The following is an 18,949-nucleotide window of genomic DNA, read 5'->3' on the forward strand; positions in this document are numbered from 1 at the left end:
GCCGTGTTTGAATGACTAGTGCAATTGCCCAGTGGCTTGCATAGGAAAAAACAAACCCCAGAGTAAACGGCAAGCGGGAGGTGCTTTCTTGCTTCGAATTGTTTCCCAGTTTCGGACAGGAAACATCCAAGTGTGTTTTCAAGCACAGAACATTGGACACAAGGCTCTGAAAGAAGAAAAAAGACCCATATGCACAAAGCTTGGGTCTATGTAGCAAAATGTCTGGTTTGAAACAATATGATTTAGCAAGTATTATTTTTCAAAAATTTTTGGATCACTTTGTCTTTAAGATGCCATGATAGGTTTAATATGGTGCCTCCCCCGCTTTGCTTCATTAGTGAATTTTTAAAATGTGATAAAAAATCAGATCTGAGGGCAGCTCCGGTGGCTTAGCAGTTTAGTGCTGCCTTCAGCCCAGGGCCTGATACTGGAGACCCGGGATCAAGTCCTACGTCAGGCTCCCTGCATGGAGCGTGCTTCTCGCTCTGCCTGTGTCTCTGCCTCTCTCTGTCTCTCTGTCTCTCATGAATAAATAAATAAAATCTTTTTTAAAAAATCAGATCTCAGTAAAGCCAAGTGTCTGTGGCTAATATAAATGCCTTTAAGTGAGCACCTTGGCCGGTATTCTGAATAATTGCTGGACTTTCCTTGGGTAAAATGTTCAGATCTCTGGTAAAGATGAACACTTCAATACAGGTCAGCATACAAAGGGCTGAGCCTTGGACTGGTCCCAGTGATGAAGAAGATCAAGTCATTTGGACCACATATGGGGGGAGATAGGGGCAACGGTTGTTCCCTAAAATTAAGGGAGCGATAGCATAGGCCAGTGGGGGTATTATCTTTGTGTGAAGGAGCCATCCCAGCTTGTATGATACACTCCAGGATCATGATTTGTCACTCTAAGGAATCTTTCCCAGATATCCTATAGTCATGGATTGGCAGATTTAATATTATTAAACTGTCTGTACTACCCAAAGCTGTCTACAGATTGAGTACAGTTCCTATCAAAACTCCAATGGCATTTTTCACAGAAAAAGGAAATTACTTCTAAAATCCATATACAACAACAAAAGAGCCAAATAGTCCACGCAGTTCTGAGCAAGAAGAAGAAGGCTGGACTAATCATACTTCCTGATTTCAAACTACTTGACCCTTAAAGGAACAGCATGGGTTTGAATAGCATGAGTCCCTTACAGATTTTTTTTTTATACTCCAGTATGGTAAATGTATTTTCTCTTCCTTACAATTTGCTTAATAACATTTTCCTTTCTCTAACTTAATTTATCATAGGAATACAGTAAATAACTACCAACACCAAGGAAATACAAACGATTTTAAAAACATATTATGAACAGCTGTATGCCAATAAATTAGGCAATCTAGAAGAAATGGACGCACTTCTGGAAAGCCACAAACTACCAAAACTGGAGCAGGAAGAAATAGAAAACTTGAACAGGCCAATAACCAGGGAGGAAATTGAAGCAGTCATCAAAAACTTCCCAAGACACAAAAGTCCAGGGCCAGATGGCTTCCCAGGGGAATTCTATCAAACGTTCAAAGAAGAAATCATACCTATTCTACTATAGGTGTTTGGAAAGATACAAAGAGATGGAGTACTTCCAAATTCATTCTATGAGGCCAGCATCACCTTAATTCCAAAACCAGACAAAGACCCCACCAAAAAGTAGAATTATATACCAATATCCCTGATGAAAATGGATGCAAAAATTCTCAAGAAGATACTAGCCAATAGGATCCAACAGTACATTAAGAAAATTATTCACCACGAGCAAGTAGGATTTGTTCCCGGGACACAAGGCAGGTTCAACACTCGTAAAACAATCAATGTGATTCATCATATCAGCAAGAGAAAAACCAAGAACCATATGATCCTCTCATTGGATGCAGAGAAAGCATTTGACAAAATACAGCATCCATTCCTGATCAAAACTCTTCAGAGTGTAGGGATAGAGGGAACATTCCTCAACATCTTAAAAGTCATCTACAAAAAACCCACAGCAAATATCATTCTCAATGGGGAAGCACTGGGAGCCTTTCCCCGAAGATCAGGACCAAGACAGGGATGTCCACTCTCACCACTGCTTTTCAACATAGTAATGGAAGTCCTAGCCTCAGCAATCAGACAGACAACAAAAAGACATTAAAGGCATTCGAATTGGCAAAGAAGAAGTCAAACTCTCCCTCTTCGCCGATGACGTGATACTCTACATAGAAAACCCAAAAGCCTCCACCCCAAGATTGCTAGAGCTCATACAGCAGTTTGGCAGCGTGGCAGGATACAAAATCAATGCCCAGAAGTCAGTGGCATTTCCATACACTAACAATGAGACTGAAGAAAGAGAAATTAAGGAGTCAATCCCATTTACAATTGCACCCAAAAGCATAAGATACCCAGGAATAAACCTAACCAAAGAGGTAAAGGATCTATATCCTAAAAACTGTAGAACACTTCTGAAAGAAATTGAGGAAGACACAAAGAGATGGAAAAACATTCCATGCTCATGGATTGGCAGAATTAATATTGTGAAAATGTCAATGTTACCCAGGGCAATTTACACGTTTAATGCAATCCCTATCAAAATACCATGGACTTTCTTCAGAGAGTTAGAACAAATTATTTGAAGATTTGTGTGGAATCAGAAAAGACCCCGAATAGCCAGGGGAATTTTAAAAAAGAAAACCATAGCTGGGGGCATCACAATGCCAGATTTCAGGTTGTACTACAAAGCTGTGGTCATCAAGACAGTGTGGTACTGGCACAAAAACAGACACATAGATCAATGGAACAGAATAGCAAACCCAGAATTGGACCCTGAACTTTATGGTCAACTAATATTCGATAGAGGAGGAAAGACTACCCACTGGAAGAAAGACAGTCTCTTCAATAAATGGTGCTGGGAAAATTCGACATCCACATGCAGAAGAATGAAACTAGACTACTCTCTTGCACCATCCACAAAGATAAACTCAAAATGGATGAAAGCCCTAAATGTGAGACAAGATTCCATCAAAATCCTAGAGGAGAACACAGACGACACCCTTTCTGAACTCGGCCACAAGTAACTTCTTGCAAGATACATCCACGAAGGCAAAAGAAACAAAGGCAAAAATGAACTATTGGGACTTCATCAAGATAAGAAGCTTTTGCACAGTCAACCTACAGTATGGGAGAAGATATTTGCAAATGATGCATCAGATAAAGGGCTCGTTTCTAAGATCTATAAAGAACTTATTAAACTCAACACCAAAGAAACAAACAATCCAATCATGAAATGGGCAAAAGACATGAACAGAAATCTCACAGAGGAAGACATAGACATGGCCAACACGCACATGAGAAAATCCTCCGCATCACTTGCCATCAGGGAAATACAAATCCAAATCACAATGAGATACCACCTCACACCAGTGAAAATGGGGAAAATTAACAAGGCAGGAAACCACAAATGTTGGAGAGGATGCGGAGGAAAGGGAACCCTCTTACACTGTTGGTGGGAATGTGAAATGGTGCAGCCACTCTGGAAAACTGTGTGGAGGTTCCTCAAAGGGTTAAAAATAGACCTGCCCTACGAGCCAGCAATTGCACTGTTGGGGATTTACCCCAAATATACAGATGGAATGAAACGCCAGGACACCTGCACCCCGATGTTTCTAGCAGCAATGTGCACAATAGCCATACCGTGGAAGGAGCCTTGGTGTCCATCGAAAGATGAATGGATAAAGAAGATGTGGTTTATGTATACAATGGAATATTACTCAGCCATTAGAAATGACAAATACCCACCATTTGCTTCAACGTGGATGGAACTGGAGGGTATTATGCTGAGTGAAATAAGTCAATCGGAGAAGGACAAACATTATATGTTCTCATTCTTTTGGGGAATATAAATAATAGTGAAAGGGAATATAAGGGAAGGGAGAAGAAATGTGTGGGAAATATCATAAAGGGAGACAGAACATAAAGACTCCAAACTCGGAAATGAACTAGGGGTGGTGGAAAGTGAGGAGGGCGAGGGGTGGGTGTGAATGGGTGATGGGCACTGAGGGGGGCACTTGACGGGATGAGCACTGGGTGTTATTCTATATGTTGGCAAATTGAACACCAATAAAAAAATTTATTACATAAAAAATACAGTAAATAATGCACATAACCTATAAAATATGTCAATCGACTATTTGTGTTATCAGTGAGGCTTCTGGTCAGCCATAGCACTATTAGTAGTTAAGTTTCCAGGAAGGTAAAATTTATATGCTGATTTTTTACTGCACCAGGGTTGACACATCTACTCATGTGTTGTTCAAAGACCCATGGTATGTCACAGAGCTATCATGATCAAAATAGTACAGTATTGGCTACAAAAGTATGTAAATCAGTGGGACAGACCAGAGAGTCCTGAAATAAATCCACATATGAATAGCCATCTAATCTTTGATGAAGACACCAAGAATACATAATGGGGAAAGGATAGTCCCCTTAACGAATAGTTTTGGGAGAAGAATGCAAACTGGACCCTTAATTTTTTTATTTTTTATTATTATTATTTTAAAATTTTTATTTATTTATGATAGTCACAGAGAGAGAGAGAGGCAGAGACACAGGCAGAGGAAGAAGCAGGCTCCATGCACCGGGAGCCCGATGTGGGATTCGATCCCGGGTCTCCAGGATCGCGCCCTGGGCCAAAGGCCGGTGCCAAACCGCTGCGCCACCCAGGGATCCCAAAGAGTTTATTTATTTATTCATGGGAGACACACTGAATGAGGAGGCAGAGACTTAGGGAGAGGGAGAAGCAGGCTCCCTGCGGGGGAGCCCAATGCAGGACTTGATCCCAGGACCCCAGGGTCACGACCTGAGCCAAAAGCAGATGCTCAACCACTGAGCCACCCAGGGGCCCACCACTCTAAAAAACTAGCCTAAAATGAATTTAAGACTGAAATGTAATACTTGGAACTACAAATCTCTTAGAAGAAAATGTAGGGGGAAAGTTCCTTGGTATCAGTGCTGTCAATTATTTCTTTTGTATATGACTCCAAAGGCACTATCAACAAAAGCCGAAATAAACAGGTAGGAGGACGACATCAAACTAAAATGCTTCTGAAATAGCAAGAAGTAATCCAAATGAAAGATGCAACCTACAGAATGGGAGAAGATATTCGCAAACTATAAATATAGGGTTAATACTCAAAATATGTAATGAATTCATACAACTCATTGGTAAGGGGTATCCCTGGGTGGCGCAGCGGTTTGGCGCCTGCCTTTGGCCCAGGGAGCGATCCTGGAGACCCGGGATCGAGTCCCACGTCGGGCTCCCGGTGCATGGAGCCTGCTTCTCCCGCTGCCTGTGTCTCTGCCTCTCTCTCTCTCTCTGCGTGACTATCATAAATAAAGAAAAATTAAAAAAAAACACACAACTCATTGGTAAGAAACAATTAACCTTTTTTAAAAATGGGCAAAAGACCTAGTTAGACATTTTCTCAAAGAACATATACACGTGGCCATCTGGTATATGGATATGTGTTCAGTATCAGTAATAATCAAATCAGTATTTCAAAGATACCTGCATTCCTATATTCGTTGTGGAATTATTCACAATAACTAAGATATGGAAACAACCTAAGTATTGGTTGATGGATGAATGGATAAAGATGTGGAGAGTGTCTATACACACACACACACACACACACACACACACACACAATGGAATATTATTCAACCGTGAGAAAGAAGGAAATCCTGCCATTTGCAAGAACATGGATGAACCCTATGGATAATACTTTTAGTGAAATAAGCCAGACAGAGAAAGACAAATACTGTATGATCTCATATTTGGGATCTTAAAAAAGAAAAAAGAAAGAGTCAAATGTATAGAAACAGAGAAAAATGATGGCCACCTGGATCTAAAGGGTGAAAAGCTATAGTCAAAGGGTATAGCCTTCAGTTATAAAACAAATAAGCTCTGGGGATTATAATAATCCTGTACTATATACTTGAAATTTGCTAATAGAGTAGATTTTAAGCATTCTTACAACTACTGTTACAAAAAAGGGAACTGTGAGAGGTGATGAATGTGTTCATTAACCTGATTAATCATTTTACAATGTATGTAACCTGAATTAGCACATTATACACTTTAAATATATACAGCGTTATTTGTCGATTAAAGCTCAGTAAAGCTGGGGAGAAGTAATCTTTCCTGCTAATAGGTAATTTTTAATAATTGCAGTAGATTTTTAAAATTTGGTTAAAAAGATAGATTGTGGGGGAGCCAGGCTGGCTCAGGACGCTAGGCATCCAACTCTTGATTTGGGCTCAGATCATGATCTCAGGGTCATGACATTAAGCCCTGAACCCAGTGGGGAATCTGCTTGAGATTCTGTCCTTCTCCCTCTGCCTCTTCCCCTGCATGGACGGGTAACTTCTCTCTCAAATTAAGTAAGTAAGTAAGTAAGTAAGTAAGTAAGTAAGTAAATAAATAAGTAAGTAAGTAAGTAAGTAAATAAATAAATAAATAAATAAATAAATAGAGCCTCGGTGTCCATCGAAAGATGAATGGATAAATGTGGATAAACCATGATGTGGTTTATGTATACAATGGAAATTTACTTAGCCATTAGAAACGACAAATACCCACCATTTGCTTCAACGTGGATGGAACGGGAGGGTATTATGCTGAGTGAAGTAAGTCAATCGCAGAAGGACAAACAGTGTATGTTCTCATTCATTTGGGGATTATAAATACTAGTGAAAGGGAATATAAGGGAAGGGAGAAGAAATGTGTGGGAAATAACAGAAAGGGAGACAGAACATAAAGACTCCTAACTCTGGGAAACGAACTAAGGGTGGTGGGAAGGGAGGAGGGCGGGGGGTGGGGGTGAATGGGTGACGGGCACTGAGGGGAGGCACTTGACGGGATGAGCACTGGGTGTTATTCTGTATGTTGGTAAATTGAACACCAATAAAAAATAAATTTATCAAAAATAAATAAATCCTTTAAAAAAAAGATACATTGAATGTCTCTCTAAATTTCATCAATGTAATATAGAATGTCCACAAAGCAGGAAACATAGGATAAACTTATTTTTAAGGAATATGTTAACATTTTCATATCATAAGTTCCATGTATATACCTCCATCTCCAGATAGATTTCTAGATAAAGTACCTCTAAATTTATTTTTTCATTTTGTTGTTGTTTTTTGTTTTTATTGAAGTTCGACTTGCCAACATATAGCATAACACCCATTGCTCATCCCATCAAGTGCCCTCCTCAGTGCCTGTCCACGCAGTTACCCCAACCCCCTGCCCACCTCATCACCTTCCGCAACCTTTGATCTCTAAATTTAAACAGTTGTTATTTTGAAAAAAGGACAGGAAATATGTGGATTTGTTTTGTGTTTTGGACATTTTTGGGTATATGTTCTGTTGTACTTTTGCACAGATTGTCAGTTGGACCCCTTGTTTTAAGTTAGAGTTATGCATCACATGAAGTTATGCTTCAATTGAAACCATATCAAGCATGTCACTGAAAAACATAACTAACATACTATTTTTTAAAACTTGAAACTGTGTGTGTGTGTGTGTGTGTGTGTGTGTGTGTGTGTGTGTAAACCGCTGAGCGACCAGGGCTGCCCTCGTTCTGGTTTTATTTATTAACTTAGGAGCTTATTAATCTTTGTGATCCTGCCATCTGAGAACTTCATCTACTCTAAGTGTGCTGACCAATAAAAATTCTGAACCAGCAAGTCTCTGGCCTTTGATAAATGCACCAAGATAATGCCAGTACTTGGGTAGTCCTGGAAACACACTTGAAATATTACTGAGTGGAAAACTGAGAAAATAGGTCATGGCTCTGGTAGTAGGTGTGTATGCATTCCCATGGCAAGTCTAGTAACATGCTGTATCGCATATGGGCATTCTGATTCCAATACTTGAGTTCCTCAAAGTGACTCATGGTGTGCTGGCCTGATTGCTGACTTCCAAGAATGTTAAGCCTGAGAAAATAGATCTGGAGGCAGGGGGCATCTTTATGGATAGCTGATACGCTCTTAAACTTGCTTAAGGAGTCTCAGAGCATCCCATAATTCAGTAATCATACTAGTAACGTATTCAAATGCTGCTAACAAATCTCATGGCGGGGACTTTGGAGGAGGCAAGTTAAATAAATAGTTTTGATTGAAAGGAAAATCAAATTCTTTTTTTCTCATTAAATATTAGATGAAGCAGAAAATGGCATGTAGACATAAAGGACAGGATAAGCAGGATGACACGATAGGATATGGGTAGACAGGCTGAAATACTGAGAAGAGACTGAGATGGAGAAAGGGAATGGATAGGGTACCAAGATGAATTGTGTGAGTTTTCATTGGGGATTAATCATACCTGGCTTGCTTTTCTGGAATAATAACATCACTATATAAAGTTATTCAATGCGGAACTGCTTTTTATTTATTTTTTAATAATAAATTTATTTTTTATTGGTGTTCAATTTGCCAACGTACAGAATAACACCAAGTGCTCATCCCGTCAAGTACCCCCCTCAGTGCCTGGCACCCATTCACCCACACCCCATGCCCTCCTTCCCTTATACCACCCCTAGTTCATTTCCCAGAGATAGGAGTCTTTATGTTCTGTCTCTCTTTCTGATATTTCCTACCCATTTCTTCTCCCTTCCCTTCTATTCCCTTTCACTATTATTTATATTCCCCAAATGAATGAGAACATATAATGTTTGTCCTTTTCCGATGGACTCATTTCACTCAGCATAATACCCTACAGCGGAACTGCTTTTTAAAGTACAGAATTCTCTAGAAGTACAAAGACATGTAATATTTATTACACGAAATAAATAACATGAGGACGACAGAAACGGTGCGTTAGATTAGGTTTATACTAAGTCAACAACCTCTGACCGTTGATCAGATACACTCTGTTCCCTGTAGTCCACGGGATTTTCAGTACACAGCATAGAATATTAGAAATAACACCATGTTTTAAAAGCTTATGGTTGCTGGGAACATGTCTTGGGTTTATGAAGGTTGGTACTCCTCATGTTCATTTGGCCAGAGTGAGAATGAGTAAACGAAGATGAGAATAGGGCAGTATGGGTGGCTCAGCAGTTTATCGCCGCCTCAGCCTAGGGCGTGATCCTGGAGACCCTTGATGGAGTCCCATGTTGGGCTCCCCGAGTTGATCCTGCCTTTCCCTCTGCCTCTTTCTCTCTCTGTGTATGTGTGTTTCAAATAAATAAATAAATAAATAAATAAATAAATAAATAAATAAATAAATAAAATCTTTAAAAAAAGATAACCAATCAGCCAACCAAAGGAAAATGACATAAATGTATACAAATTATTTATCTGAAAACTGTAAAGAAGGCTAGAGGATGCCCTCTTTATCCCCAATCCAGCATTCTTTAGAAGCAAAACACAAAACAAAATGTTTGTGAATGTAAAATCCCAGCACATCACACAATGCATGGCACATAGAAAGTGCTCGCTAGGGGCAACCCCAGTGGCTCAGCGGTTTAGCGCCGCTTACAGCCCAGGGCGTGATCCTGGAGTCCCACATTAGGCTCCCTGCATGGAGCCTGCTTCTCCCTCTGCCTGTGTCTCTGCCTCTCTCTCTCTCCTCTCTGTGCATTCTCATGAATAAATAAATAAAATCTTTAAAAAAAAAAAGAGAAAGTGCTCACTAAATATTTGCCCAATGTTGAATCGATGAATGAACATTCGCAGTGGATAGTTTTCTAAAAGGTTTAAAGAGCCAACATCCCCACGTGGAAATAAGGACAGAACCAGTTTTGGAAGCAGGTTAATTTAAGTGTCAACTTGGGAATTTCAGGTGATAAACAGTAGCTTATTGTACCAGAAATTCTGGTTGCAATAACATTTGGTTAGGGGATCCCTGGGTGGCTCAGTGGTTTGGCGCCTGCCTTTGGCCCAGGGTGCGATCCTGGAGTCCCGGGATCAAATCCCGCTCCGGGCTCCCAGCATGGAGCCTGCTTCTCCCTCCTTCTGTGTCTCTGCCTCTCTCTCTCTCTCTCTCTCTCTCTCTCTCTCTCTTGTCTATCATAAGTAAATAAATAAATAAATCTTTTTAAAAAAATGAAATAAAATAAATAACGTTTGGTTAGGTAGGCTTTTATAAATGATAAACTATGGGAGGTATTAACCAGCCATAAAAGAACCTTTCATAGAAATGTACATTTATTGACGATGAGGGAGGGCCGTGTGTATTGGAATACACAGTAGCTACTTTAGAATAACTCCAGAAGGAGGATCAAGAGAGTTGGCAATGGATGCCAACAAAGGAAAAGGAAAGAAAATTCCTCATCAAGAGTAAATAAAGTATCAAATGGAGAAGAAAATAGAATAGGAATATTAAATTTCTAGGTCACTCTGCATCCTAGCAGTTATGGAAATGTGATGGTCAAATGCTAAATAGAAATAAACATCCAGCAGGAATGCTGAGGGAGTGAATTATCACAAAATTCCTATGATTTTAGTAAAGCATTTACATATTACATTTTATTTCAAGAACAAAAATTTAAAGCCACCGCAGGTAGGTAAATAAGGGCACGTTAGCTCCTGGGAGAATGCTCTATACAATCACGTTAGAATATGATAACAATTATTACTTTGCTTCTTAGTGGCTTCCAGAAAACTATCAATTAACTGTTGTCACTGAACTCTTAGTGAGTCCATCACTCTGGGCCTTGTTAAAACTACAAAGGGTGATCATGTAGTTTCACTTTATTAATGAATTGCTCTGCTGATTGTTACAGGGAACTGGCATCCCTCCAGGACCTCTCTCATTATGATACATTTGGGTTGCCTGTTTTTCTCATAATCGACTACCACAAAGAGGAACCTAAGAGAGTCCTCTTAGGCATCTTGGGAAGTTGTTAAGCAAGTTGTGATTGCCCTCAGAGCAAGTGAAAAGCAGCTCCCATGTTCTCAGTTAAACTTCCCTCCTGTGGGAGAGAGGGCCTCTGTTGAGTGGGAATAGTTTCTCAATGATGGTTTAAATAGAGATTGTCAAGACCTGTTCATCTTTTAGAAACTAAACTATTTATGGGTAAATGTTGTAATGTCTGAGATTTCCTCTAAAATACTTGCAAGGGGCACCTGGCTGGCTCAGTCAGTAGAGCATGCCACTCCTGATCTCAGGGACATGAGTTTGAGTCCCACATTGGGTGCAGAGATTACTCTAAAAAAGTAGTAAGGAGATCCCTGGATGGCTCAGCAGTTTGGTGCCTGCCTTTAGCCCAGGGCATGGTCCTGGAGTCTCGGGATCAAGTCCCACATCAGGCTCCCTACATGGAGCCTGCTTCTCCCTCTGCCTGTGTTCCCTCTCTCTCTCTCTCTCTCTCTCTCTCTCTCTCTCTCTCTCTCTCTCTCCCCCCCTTTCTCTCTCTCTCTCTCTCATAAATGAATAAAAAATCTTTAAAAAAATAATAAAAATACACAACTAAACAAATACCCCTAACAAAAGAAACAATAAAAACAAAAAACTGGAGGGGATAAACGAAACGTGACTGGCAAAATGTTGAAGTCTACGCAGTGGTTCATCATAGTGCTCTACTTTTATGTATGTTCGACAATTTCTATAACGGAAATTTTCAAGTAGGTGTATATAAGAGGATTCTTTATCTCCTACATGTATTTAACAGTTATTTTCCTATGTATTAGGATTCTTTCGGTTATAAAGGATAGAAACTCCAATTTACACTGGCTTAAACAAAGATTCTTGTAGCTAAAGAGTCAAGGGCAGTTCTAGGTATCAGGTGATGCTTGATCCTACCGCTCAATGGTGTTACCAGGACCATTTATCACTTGCTCTGCCTCCTATGGTGGTTGGTATCAATCTAAGGACCCCGTGTCTCCCAGTTTCTGAAAGACTGCCAACAACCACAGGGTTACATGTATCATCCAGCCAGAGCTGGATTTGTCCTAGCATTTCCAACAAAAGTCCTGATGAGATCAGCTTAAGGTCATATGCCTAAACCTGAGCCATGTTCCTTCCAGCCATGGAGGTGGAAGGAATCCTCCTTTATTAACTTAGGTCACATTTCACTCCTAGAAATCAGGGTCAGGAACCTCACTGATCTGCAAATGGAATCAGTGTTTTTGGGAAAGAGGAGAGGAAAATGGATGCTAACAGGCAGTCAACAAATATCTGCTAAACTCTCCCAAGTGTAAAGCTTCCTAGACAATAGAATAGAGGACATTTCGAGATATCTTCTAAAACTGAAATATAGATGTAAAGCCATAGTCAGGGAACAGGGGCCTGGAGAGTCTGCAAGGGTGAAAAGATGGGGTGAAAGATGACCTTAACAAAAGGACAAGCAGTGTCTGGAGTGGATGGGAATAGTGGAACTCTATGAGGTATTACCATAACACCAAAAACAACAACAACAACAAAAAACATTACAAGACACCTACAAATTAGTATCTCTCAAGAATATCGATTCAAAAATCCTCAACAAAATACTACCAAATCAAATCCAACAACGTATAATAAGAAATATACGGTGGGGATGCCTAGGTGGTGCAGTTAGAAGAGCATCTGACTCTTGGTTGTGGCTCAGGTCATGGTCTCAGGCTCATGAGATCAAGCCCTGCATTGAGTTCTGTGCTCAGGATGGAGTCTGCTTGGATCCTCTATCCCTCTCCCTCTGCTCCTCCCCCTGTGCACTGTCTCTCTCTCTCTCTCTTAAATAAATAATTTTTTAAAAAAACAAGAATTAGATAGTATGACTTATTCCAGGTATGCAAGGCTGGTTTAATATTCAAAAATATATTGAGGGATGCCTGAATGCCTCAGTGGTTGAGTGTCTGCCTCTGGCTCAGGGTGTGATCCTGGGATCCGGGATCAAGGCCCACCTCGGGCTCCCTGCATGGAGCCTGCTTCTCCCTCTGCCTGTCTCTGCCTCTCTCTCTCTCTCTCTCTCTCTCTCTCATGAATAAATAAATAACAATTTTTAAAAAGATACAGATTTTACACCATTCAGAAAATTAACTCAAAATGAATTCTAAACCTAAATGTAAATGATAAAACAATAAAACTCCTGGTAGATGATATAGGAGATAACCTAGATGATCTTGGGTTTGGTGATTCCTTTTTAGATACAACACTAAATATACAACTCATGAAAGAAAGAAATGAAAAGCTGGACTGCATTAGGATTACAAACTTCTACACTGCAAAAGACACTGTCAAATGATTAGAAGACAAGACAGAGACTATGAGAAAAAATTTGCAAATGACATATCTAATAAGGGTGCCTGGCTGGCTCACTAACTAGAATGCAAACTCTTTTAATTATTTATTTACTTTTAGGAGGGAAAAGGAAGACCTGAGGGAGAGGGAGAGAGGAAATCCTAAGCAGACATCATGACCAGCCTGGAACCTGACACTGGACTCAATCTCACAAACGCTAATGGACTGAGCCACCCAGGTACCCTCCTAGAACCACATGCAACTCTTTCTTTTTTAATAAATTAATTTTTATTGGTGTTCAATTTACCAACATACAGAATAACACCCAGTGCTCATCCCATCAAGTGCCCCCCCCCCAGTGCCCGTCACCCATTCACCCCCACCCCCCGCCCTCCACCCCTTCCACCACCCCTAGTTCATTTCCCAGAGTTAGGAGTCTTAATGTTCTGTCTCCCTTTCTGATATTTCCCATACATTTCTTCTCCCTTCCCTTCTATTCCCTTTCACTATTATTTATATTCCCCAAAAGAATGAGAACATATAATGTTTGTCCTTCTGCGATTGACTTATTTCACTCAGCATAATACCCTCCAGTTCCATCCACGTTGAAGCAAATGGTGGGTATTTGTCGTTTTTCTTGGCTGAGTAATATTCCATTGTATACATAAATCACATCTTCTTTATCCATTCATCTTTCGATGGACACCGAGGCTCCTTCCACAGTTTGGCTATTGTGGACATTGCTGCTAGAAACATCGGGGTGCAGGTGTCCTGGCGTTTCATTGCATCTGTATCTTTGGGGTAAGTCTCCAAGAGTGCAGTTGCTGGGTCATAGGGCAGATTTATTTTTAACCCTTTGAGGAACCTCCACACAGTTTTCCAGAGTGGCTGCACCATTTCACATTCCCACCAACAGTGTAAGAGGGTTCCCTTTTCTTCCATCCTCTCCAACATTTGTGGTTTCTTGCCTTGTTAATTTTCCCCATTCTCACTGGTGTGAGGTAGTATCTCATTGTGATTTGGATTTGTATTTCCCTGATGGCAAGTGATGCGGAGGATTTTCTCATGTGCGTGTTGGCCATGTCTATGTCTTCCTCTGTGAGATTTCTGTTCATGTCTTCTGCCCATTTCATGATTGGATTGTTTGTTTCTTTGGTGTTGAGTTTAATAAGTTCTTTATAGATCTTGGAAACTAGCCCTTTATCTGACACGTCATTTGCAAATATCTTCTCCCATTCTGTAGGTAGTCCTTTAGTTTTGTTGACTGTATCCTTTGCTGTGCAAAAGCTTCTTATCTTGATGACGTCCCAATAGTTCATTTTTGCTTTTGTTTCTTTTGCCTTCGTGGATGTATCTTGCAAGAAGTTACTTGTGGCCGAGTTCAAAAAGGGTGTTGCCTGTGTTCTCCTCTAGGATTTTGATGGACTCTTGTCTCACATTTAGATCTTTCATCCATTTTGAGTTTGTCTTTGTGTATGGTGCAAGAGAGTGGTCTAGTTTCATTCTTCTGCATGTGGATGTCCAATTTTCCCAGCACCATTTATTGAAGAGACTGTCTTTCTTCCAGTGGGTAGTCTTTCCTCCTCTATCGAATATTAGTTGACCATAAAGTTGAGGGTCCACTTCTGGATTCCCTATTCTGTTCCATTGATCTATGTGTCTGTTTTTGTGCCAGTACCACACTGTCTTGATGACCACAGCTTTGTAGTACAACCTGAAATCTGGCATTGTGATGCCCCCAGCTGTGGTTTTCTTTTTTAAAATTCCCCTGGCTATTCGGGGTCTTTTCTGATTACACAAATCTTAAAATAATTTGTTCTAACTCTCTGAAGAAAGTCCATGGTATTTTGATAGGGATTGCATTAAACGTGTAAGTTGCCCTGGATAACATTAGAGCTTATTTAAAAAAAAAAAAAAAAAAAAAAAAAAAAAAAAAAAGACGTGTCTGTTAAAGGACTGTTAAATATTGTGAAGAATTCTTAAAATGCAAAAATTAGAAATGAGCAACTCAATAAAAAAATTGGGCATAAGATCTCAACTGGCCCCTTACTAAATAATGTACCCAAATAAAAAGATGATCCACATCATATGTTCTTAGGAAATTGCAAGTGAAACAATTTAACAGTATACAGTGATCAGAATGGTGAAAATCAAAAAAACCTGAAAACAACTGCTAGCAAAGATGTGCAGGAATAGGAACTTTTATTCATTGTTGATGGGAATGCAAAATCACACAGCTTTTCCTGTAACTCTCTTGAACATCTCAGACCCCTTTGAGCTTGAGAAAGGTTGAAAGGGGGACTGTTTCCAGGTCTGAGACTGTGTATGGAACAAGAAAGGATTTTGGAGGATATAGCATTCTAATTAACTCTCCAGAATTATCCAGAAAAAAATGGGGTTCTTCCTGAGAACAAGACATCATCCCTAAGAAGGGAATTTTAGCCCTTAGAGAGACAGGCTAGAGATCAACATTTAGTCAAGAGTGACAGCACTTTTCTAGATGCCCATGGGCCAGTCTCTCCTTCTCTTCCTTCTGAAATGGTAAAGGCTGACATGAGGGGTCAGGATGGTGGTGGAATGGAGCACTGGCAGGTTTGTGTCAGAGAGCTGAAGGGGAAGAATGCATACTAAGTAGTCAGCCAGGAGACGCCTGGGTTGCTCAGTGTTGTGCATCTGCCTTTGGCTCCGGATGTGATCTTGGAGCCCTGGAATTGAATCCCGCATTGGGCTTCCTGCAGGGAACCTGCTTGTCTCTGCCTTCTGTGTCTCTCATGAATAAACAAATTAAAAAAAAAAAAAAGTAGTCAGCCAGGAGCCTTGACTCCTAAATCCTGTTCCCCAACTGCATGGACAAGAATTTGATTTCTTCCCAGAGCTCTCATATTCAAAGGACCTTCCATGTATTTGAACTAGAAACCAGAAATCCTCAATCTCTCCTTGCGTCTTCTCCAACACAACTTAAGACCATTGCTTCCTTGCCGTTTGCCTTATCTACCTGCTTTCTCAGATGGGGCTGATGATCAGTTCTTCACCCTCCTGGCAAGTGGGGTAGATGAGATCCTGTAAGATGAGCTTTGAAGTTGAAAGATGTGATACTGGGTTCATGCTTCCCTATACCCTGGTATCAATGCCCTCTGTAAAACTGAAGTGCCATAAGCCAATCCCATTTACAAAGCACTCTTTGTCCTGGGAGATGCTGGAGGCTATTGAGATTGTTCTTGCTAAAGCACTTGGATCCCTTAATAGGTGTAGAAGATGCCAAACACAATTGCTCATGTTGACCTTGGAGAAGTGAATTCTCCTGCCAGGCCCTTGCAATGGAGAATTCTCCAAGTAATCTCCTAGAAGGAGGATGCACAGGCCCTAGTCTAGTGTCTGCAACAGGTAGCCTTGGGATCTGAAGCTTCAGCTTCCAAACTCTGTAGTAACAAAGCCTGTCCCCCTAACCAAGATGCTGTCTAGTATGGAGGAAAAGGATAATAAGTTGCAAGCCACGTGTCACAGGAACTAGTTTTGTCCTACTAAATCAGTTATTCTCCCAGGTTTCAATAATGGTGAAAGGATTAACTAGGTCTGTGTTCCCACACTGGAGTTCCACAAAACCATCATGAGAGTTGTTAGGTGAGACTCTTGTACACAACAGGTCCACTGCCAGGGCCTCCACAATCCAACAGGGCTGGTATTCACTGCGTGCTTACATTCCTCTCCTTTGACCATCCCCACCCCGGTTTCATGCTACACATTTAAACGTAAACGCTCTGAGAAAATTTCCTGTAACAAAACATGCACTTTATCCTAAACTATCACCCGCAAATTTACTTAAAGAATATTTTTTTCATGCAATATCTCTGCACATGTCACAGTGTTTTCTGAGTACCATTTTGGGATACACTGAAGGACCTAGATTTCTAAGGTCCTTTCCAGATCCTTCTATATACATCCTCCATGGCAGGAGAGGCTCGAATACTTACAAGACTGCTAGGTCTATGTGATCCTTCAGGTTCTTCTTACCAGTAAAGCAAATGCTAGAGAGCAGACATTGCAGAGATGGATACCAGGAGGAGGAGCAACTTGAGCGGGGGTGATATTCCTGCAGTGTACGTGGAATCCACTCTTCCTATTCCAGGGCGAAGATCTCTGAGCCTTGGGTTTGAGCATTCATGCAGATAAAATGATAGCCTTGGATAATCATAGGTCCCCACATATAATTCTCTGTGTGATCCTTCAGAAGACTTGAGGCTCTTTTCTTCTACCTCTTCGGGTAAAGAGCAAGACTAGGACTCATGGCCATCACAACCAATGAAGCACTTGATACCTCAAGAAGGAAGATTATTGAACCAGTCAATGCTCTGAGTAACCAAAGCTAATATGCAGGTGGCCGTTGCATTGCAGCCTCTCCCCTTTGTAATATTCCATTCTTGTGTTTATTACAGATGATAATGTGTCAGTCTTGTGCTTGACACTGAAGAGTCAAGGCTACATGAGACACAGCCCCTGCGCTCCTCATGCTTACATGGGGGAAGACAGACAAAACAAGTAAACAATCCAAACAACTCTAAGTGGTGATGCATTTTATGATGGAAATATATACAGTGCTCAGATGGATAAGAGCAGATATGACCGGTACCTGAGCAAAAGGAAGAGAGAGCCCTTGTGCAAGTTTGGATTTTAAAATTTGGGTGTTTCGAAGAGATCATAGAACTGAATATTGCAGAAGTGCCTCTTCATTGAAAGAACAAGAGCAGTAATACAAGCTTCAAAAAGTGCTTAGCATTCTTGCTCTCCAGCTCTCCAGGGGAATGAAACACTCTTCTCATAGTTCCAAAAGCTCATCAACCCCAGCATTTTAATTTGATTCCAAGCTCTCCTCCTGACCTTCCCCTCCAGCAAAGGCAGTGGAGGTTCTCAAGATCAGTGTGAGGTTCCAGATCGTGTCTGTCTAATGGTGGGGAGAACTCTAGGTCTGGCAGTCTCTGCAGTGTGGCCACTTAGCACAGTGCAGAGAAGAGGTTGAGGATTTGGGGGATACGCAGGTCACCAATCCAGTTCTCAGAACCAAGCTTGCAGCCACTGTAAGGCTATTATCTGAACCATATGAAATGGAGCATCTTCTGGATTATCCTAGAATCATTTGGTTATAAAGGATGTATTTCTGAGAAATGTAATGCTAATGTTTCAGGCTAAAGCTAGGGTTATGTGTTACACTTTCTCTTTAAACCATGTATAAATACATTTTGATTCCATGTTGCTTTTTTGGTAATCTGCTCTCATTCCTGTGAGGAAGCTACAGAAATTCCTTCTTCCAGTGTGCACATGTCCAACCCTAATCCTAATCCTGAGTTGTGGAACACTGCTGCTGGTTATTGGCTACGCAGACACTCCGATAGAGGCTTCTCACTTCTCAACTGCAATGTCCTGCTCCTGCTTTCCTGTAAAACCTTCTTCCCAACCACTTGGTCCAGAGGGCAGTCACCTTCGTGTCACCAATCAGGACAAATGTGCTTCTGTCCTAGGTCCTGTGTAATTTGAGGCAACTCACAGAAGCTATGAAAGAGGGAATTACCAAGTGATTGCTTAAAGTCTCCTGCACTCATGGGAGGAATGGAAAGCAACCTATCCTCTCTCTAGACCATTGGTCATCTTATAGACATCTTATAGACAAGGACGGTGGAGCATGAGGGACAGAGAGCAAGGAAAGGGGAATGAAACCA

The 18,949-nt window shown here is 40.8% G+C and overlaps 1 long non-coding RNA gene across 2 annotated transcripts in view; it reads left to right on the forward strand.

The window, feature by feature from the left end:
* LOC140598096 (uncharacterized) overlaps nucleotides 1-18,481 on the forward strand; it is a 53,160-nt gene extending 34,679 nt beyond the window's left edge. Inside the window, exons 4-5 of one of the 2 annotated variants that reach the window (XR_012000223.1) lie at nucleotides 13,359-13,476; nucleotides 17,672-18,481. This is a non-coding gene — a long non-coding RNA (uncharacterized lncRNA). Of the gene's footprint in view, nucleotides 1-1,290; nucleotides 2,400-13,358; nucleotides 13,477-17,671 lie in introns of those variants that run through there. The other variant, XR_012000224.1, reaches the window with a different exon arrangement.
* The last annotated feature ends 468 nt before the right edge of the window (nucleotides 18,482-18,949 follow it).

Source organism: Vulpes vulpes, chromosome 3, assembly GCF_048418805.1.
Source record: "Vulpes vulpes isolate BD-2025 chromosome 3, VulVul3, whole genome shotgun sequence".
Classification (NCBI taxonomy): Eukaryota; Metazoa; Chordata; class Mammalia; order Carnivora; family Canidae; genus Vulpes; species Vulpes vulpes.